Raw genomic sequence first — 6,000 nt, forward strand, 5'->3', positions numbered from 1 at the left:
GAGGTAGTCTGGTATTCCCATCTCTTTAAGAATTTTCCACAGTTTGTCGTGATCCGCACAGTCAAAGACTTTAGCATAGTCAATGAAGCAGAAGTAGATATTTTTCTGGAATTCCCTTGCTTTCTCTGTGATCTAGTGAATGTTGGCAATTTGACCTCCAATTCCTCTGCTTCTTCTAAACCTAGCTTGTACATTTGAAGTTCTCACTTCATGTACTGCTGAAGCCTAGCTTGAAGGATTTTGAGCATTACCTTGCTAGCATGTGAAATGAGCACAATTATACTACAGGAACAATAGTTTGAACATTCTTTGGCATTTCCCTTCTTTGGGACTGGAATGTAAACTGACCTTTTCAAGTCATGTGGCCCTTGGGTGAGTTTTAAATATTTAAATTTAAAATATTTTCTAATGATTTTTCTTAATTTTAAAAATTTATTTATTTTTAATTGAAGGATAATTGCTTTATAGTATTGTGTTGGTTTCTGCCAAGCATCAACTTGAATCAGCCATGGGTATACATATGTCCCTATTCCCTCCCTCTTGAGCCTCCCTCCCACCACTCTCCCCATCCCACCCCTCTAGGTAATTTTTGTTATTTTCATAAAAATAACACATACACTCCCCCAGATTAAAATATCAAATAGAACTAAAAGGCATATGGCGAAAAATGGTAGCCTCCTATCCCACCCAACCATAACTCCCTGCTTGATGCCCAGAGGTAGCCAGTTAAACTCTTTCAGCTGTTTCTCCTAGGTTTAACTTTTCTAAATCTTATATTATCATGTTCATTTGTTGATTTGTCAATTTTAAACATTGACAAATGTAGGTAGCAATTGCCTCAGACATTTTTATTGACTCAGTTTTTGGTAAACTTATTGCTAATTCTTGCAACCATCTAATAGCCCCTGAACATAATTTCCCACCTATTCATACCTATTAGGTAATCCATCTGGCCCATCTGGCACCAGATATCCTTCACCATCATCCTGAGAATGCCTCTGCCCTCTCCTGGGTATGTCTTGCTCATTCTTGGATTGTTCTCTTATTTGGGTGAGAGACTATAAAGTATTTCATTCTTCTCTTCTTTGGGTGGAGAGCTTCCTGAGAAAGGGAGCATGAGAGGCAAATGATTTGTGATCTTCCATGTTTTCAAGTATTTTTTGTTCTACCATTTCTCTTAATGGTTTGAGTTTAGATTTCTAAGCTAAAATAATTCTCATTCAGAATTCTGAATCTGTGACTCCATTATCCTCCAGCTTCCAGTGTTGCTACTGAGAGGTCTGGTGTTGTTCTCATCCCTGATCCTTTCAACTGACCTGTATTTCCTTTCTGAGTTCTTTTGGAGCCTTTTCTTTATCCCCGGTGTTTTGACATTTCATGAAAGTGAGTCTTGAAATAGAAATCTCATTTTCTCTCCCTGAATATTTCATAGCATTTGTAAAGCTTTCTTCTCCTCTCTAAGCATGCATTCTTCCTCCCTCCCCTACACCTACCTTTCATGTCTGAGGCTTTCATTAAATGTCTGGGGATCTTGGCTCTCTGATCATATTTAGGAACTATGTGCTGTACAGATGATTGGATGGTCAGCATGCATGGGTGGATCTTGTCAGCGGACATTCCTGTAGAGCGTGGCTGGTCGTGAGCTGGCTCTTCTTCTGGGGGTCTGTATCCATATCATGTATGTATCTATAGGTCTTTCCCTTGAGTGTGCTCAGTTTCTTCAGAAAAGAGTTCGTGAGTCTTCAGTCTAGAGTATGCCTGCTTATCAAGCTTCCTAGAAACAGAATGAGAAAAAGGGGCTGGCAGTTTACCTCTTAGTTTCAGAGTTTCCATTTATTCCCCATATTTTCGGTTTTGTACTCCATACTCACCTTCTACAGTGCCTGAGGAGCTGACCCAAGTTCCCCAGTGGGCACTTCATGTCTCCTGCAGGAACAAGCGAGGTGTGACCCCACTGCCCAGTGGGATTTGTGCTCTCATGCAGTCTCCACCAGTCCCTCCTGTGTGCAGCTCTGCCCTCCCTGTCCCAGCCACCTGCCCACTCCTTATCCGGAAGCTCTCTGTAGGCATCAGGCCTTCAGCCTCCCTGTGCTGCCCTGTGGCTCACCACTGCTTCCTGCCTTTCAGAAATGTGCTGAGGCACTCAGTCTGCTGCCATGTCTTCCCCTGTTTGCATAGACTTGTCAATGTGTAACTCTTTTTATTCCTTTATGTTTGTTTGTAGTAGGGCTTTGGGAGGGAGCAGACAGAGATTCTTGGGAAGTTCTTCTGTCACATTTGGTCCGAAGTTCTTTAGAGTCCCTTTTCACTTTGAAGTACTTGGGGGGAACAATTTCCAGGCCATGTTCTGAAATAATTTCTGCTGTCAGTCAACACAGTCACCTTTTTTCAAATTGGAGTATAGTTGCTTTACATTGCTGAGTCTGTTTCTGCTATACAGCAAAGTGAGTTAGCCATACATATACATATAACCCTTTTTTGGATTTCCTTCCCATTTAGATCACCACAGAGCACCAAGTCCCTGTGCTATACAAAAAATACTGTATATAGTAGTAAATATATGTCAATCCCAATCTCCCAATTCATCCCACCCCATTCCCCAGCATAGTCATTCTTTATTTTGTTTTGAGCTAGGTGTTTCTTTGTGGGAAATGGAGCAAAGTCCAAATACACACATTGTTTAATCATGTTAGTAAGACACTTTTGACCTTTTGAACAAGATCCAAATGTCCTTCTCTGCTTTTGCCTGGGAATGGGGACAGAAAAGCATGAGAGGCAGTTTGAAACATGGCCTTGGCACCAGTGCTTACCAGACCTGCTCTGTCTTTTGGGCTTGAATAAAACCAGGGAGAATGCTGAAATACCATCTTCTTTGAATTAATCATGAGCCCCACCTCTCCTGCTATCTTGTGTTTATGCATTACTGCTATTGTGTTATATCTGCTGGCAGATCTCCTTTCATCTTCTGGCCACACAAAACCCTCTTCATTTAAAGCTGCACGCGTGGCTCTTGAATTAAGAGGGCATTTTAGCAATAATTCTTCATTCCTCTTATTGAAGGGCTCAAAGTGTTAGGAAAGGGTCACTGCTGTTTCAGTGTGCTCTGCTGTGCCAGCTGACATCTTAAAGTCCAGACAAGGAGAGAGAGCAGGGTCAGGAGGGTGTTACAGGGAAGGATGACTCTGTGGATGGGGCAAAGTTTAGCAGGACATGAGTAGATCAGGATGGAGAGGCTTTTGAAGGCCACACTAAGGACTTTGCACTGTCCTGCAGGCAGTGGGGAGCCACCCAAGGAATCTTGAGCAGGAGAGTGACATGAGATAAACTGAGCTTTAAGATAATAAAGCTTATGGGACTTCCCTAGTGGTCCAATGGTTGAGAATCCACCTTCTAATTCAGGGGATGCCAGTTCAATCCCTGGTCAGGGAACTAAGATGATACATACCAAGGGCAACTAAGCCTGCATGTCATGACCAGAGAGAAGCATGCACACCACAACTATAGAAGCCCCTGTGCTTCAGGGAAAGATCCCACATGCTGCAACGAAGATCCCAGAGCCTCAGCTGAGACCGGGCCCAGCCAAACAAATAAATAAACACCTTTTAAAAAGAAAAGAAATTTAAGCTTATAGCTGTGAGTGGGAGGGTTTGGAGCAGGGAGAGGTTGGAGTCTAGGTGGCTAGTTAGACAAAGGATCTCTTAATCCTGGCTGCAGAGATGACTGGAAGAGCTTTTTAAAAACGTGAACCCTAGCCTCTACCCTGCCAGATTTTGTTTCAGGTGGTGTAGAGAGGGAACTAAGAATCTGTGTTCTCAGTACATTCATCAGGTACAGCACTGAGCTGGAAGGCTATTGAAACAAGCCAATAAAGGGCCCTGGACCTCAAATATGGGGCTGTGACTCTGGGAGGCGAAGGAGGACAGATTGGAGGAAGGCTGACCTCAGAGTGGGAAGTAGGGGGAGAGCAAATGGGAGGGATGGAGTCCCACCTGACCTCTGACTGTTTAAGGCCTGAGGGGAGGGAGGCATGAGGAGTACCATCAAGTTGGGCTTCAAGAGCCAAATGGAGGCTGGGCCCCTCCCGCGGGAGAACCTAGAAGATCACAATTAGGAGAAGATGATGATGGGGGACGTTCATGATGCCGAAGAGGCCTGGGACTTGGGGGAAGATGACTATGAGCATCTGGCTCCTACTCTAGTCATGGAATATATGAAGCTGGGAAAAGGAGACTACGGTTCAGATCCTTCTGTTCCCACATGTGCATGGACACATGCATGGCTACACATGAACACAGAAGTAGACACACAGTCTTCCTCTGCAGGAGGCAGAAAGTGTGGTGGTTCAGAGACTCGGCTCTGAAATCCAGCAGCCCTGTCCCTGAGACTCTGGGAGCCTCAGCCTCCTCACCAATAGAAAGCCAATGCCACTAGCAGTTAACTCAATATGGTTGTTGTGATGACTTGATGAGACGCTGCATGCCAAGGCTGGGCACAGAGCCTGGCACGCAGGGAGCACTCCATAATGGTAGCTCTGAATAATACTAAAAAAATGTGATCTGACTTCTGAAGCCAGGGAGCCATAAAATATTTCATTCAGTGTATCTCACTTCTGAAGCCAGAGAGCCATAAAGTATTTCATTCAGTGTTAGGAGACAAGTCCACAGGAAGGCACGAAACCTCTCATTTCTTGCTACCCACTCTGGGTGGCTTTCTCTGGGTGTGTGTTTGGTGAGTCCTTTGCCTTTTATTTCTAGGACTTCTGGAGAAATGACAGTCCCTTGCTACTGTGTTTAATTGGAGAGGATCTCAGAGACCCGAGATTATAATTATGACGCCCTAAATGCCGAGCTCTTCAAAAGTCTGCCATTGCCCTTGCTGTCACCCTGAACAGCTCTGAAAATTCAAACCCTGCAGCCCCCAGAGCATGCCCTGGGTCTCTCAGCCACGCCTCACCTGGGAAATCTGAGTGATGGTGACGTGCAGGCAGCAGAAAGACACGCAGTAAACCCAGGAGCCTGTGATGAGCTCAGAAGAGGTGAGTTGATGATCTTCTATTTATAGCCCCACTAAGAGGCTCTGGCCGCCAGCTCCATGTGAGGCTGGGTGGAAATGATGTCTTCACAGAGCTGAGAGCACAGAATGAAATTGGTGATTCATGGGCGGCAGTCACTTGAAATACAAATGCTCCCATGTCCCAGCCTCGCCAGCCTTTCAGATGCCCACTTTGGAAGCATGTAGAACAGAGTTGTTAGTCTACTGCCTCCACTCTGCATGCCTTTGGGCAGGGTGCGTGGACAAGCAGGTTCTGCCTCAACAAAGGCCTGAAAAAGGGCAGCAGTGCTCCTCAGAGCACTGTAAGAGCCTGAGCCCGCCCCTCCCAGGGCCTCAGCCAGAGCCTAGGTCAGGGCTGAGTAAGAGACAGCCCTGGGCTAACAGGAGGCCTGTGGGTCAGACAGAAAGGACCGTTCCTGCTCCTGCCCTGCCTCTGCGGGCAACGCTGGCCACAGAGCAGCTTCCTGGTGATGCTTGTTCTGCTGAACATGCAAATATGGACTTTGAGGAAATCCTGATAGCTCTTTTTCTCCTCCCAATTCCATAGCCCAGTACCTGTCACCTGAAATAGCTGTTGTTTATTTTCCTTGGTAATATTTTGGCTTTCAGGTCAAAGTCTACTTGGGGGCCGCAACTCAACTCATAATCTGTGAGAAATGGGCTGGGGGGTCTCTTAACTTCCTGCAACCAAGACTGGATTGAAAGGGTCTAACCAAGATAATTGAGAACACAAACCAATCAAGCTCTGGAGCCAGACTGTCTGGGCTCCAGTTCTGTCTGCACATGTGCCAGCTTCGCGGCCACCATCACATTCCTCTCTTAGACTCAGTTTCCTTCCTGGCAAAGTGGAGATAATAACAGAACCTACCTCACTGGGTTATGGGGAAGATGCAAAGAAGGAACATATGTAAAGTGGTCAGCACATTGCCAGGCACTCGGAAGGGCTCA

The sequence above is a fragment of the Ovis aries genome, chromosome 5 (genome assembly GCF_016772045.2).
Source record: "Ovis aries strain OAR_USU_Benz2616 breed Rambouillet chromosome 5, ARS-UI_Ramb_v3.0, whole genome shotgun sequence".
NCBI lineage: Eukaryota > Metazoa > Chordata > Mammalia > Artiodactyla > Bovidae > Ovis > Ovis aries.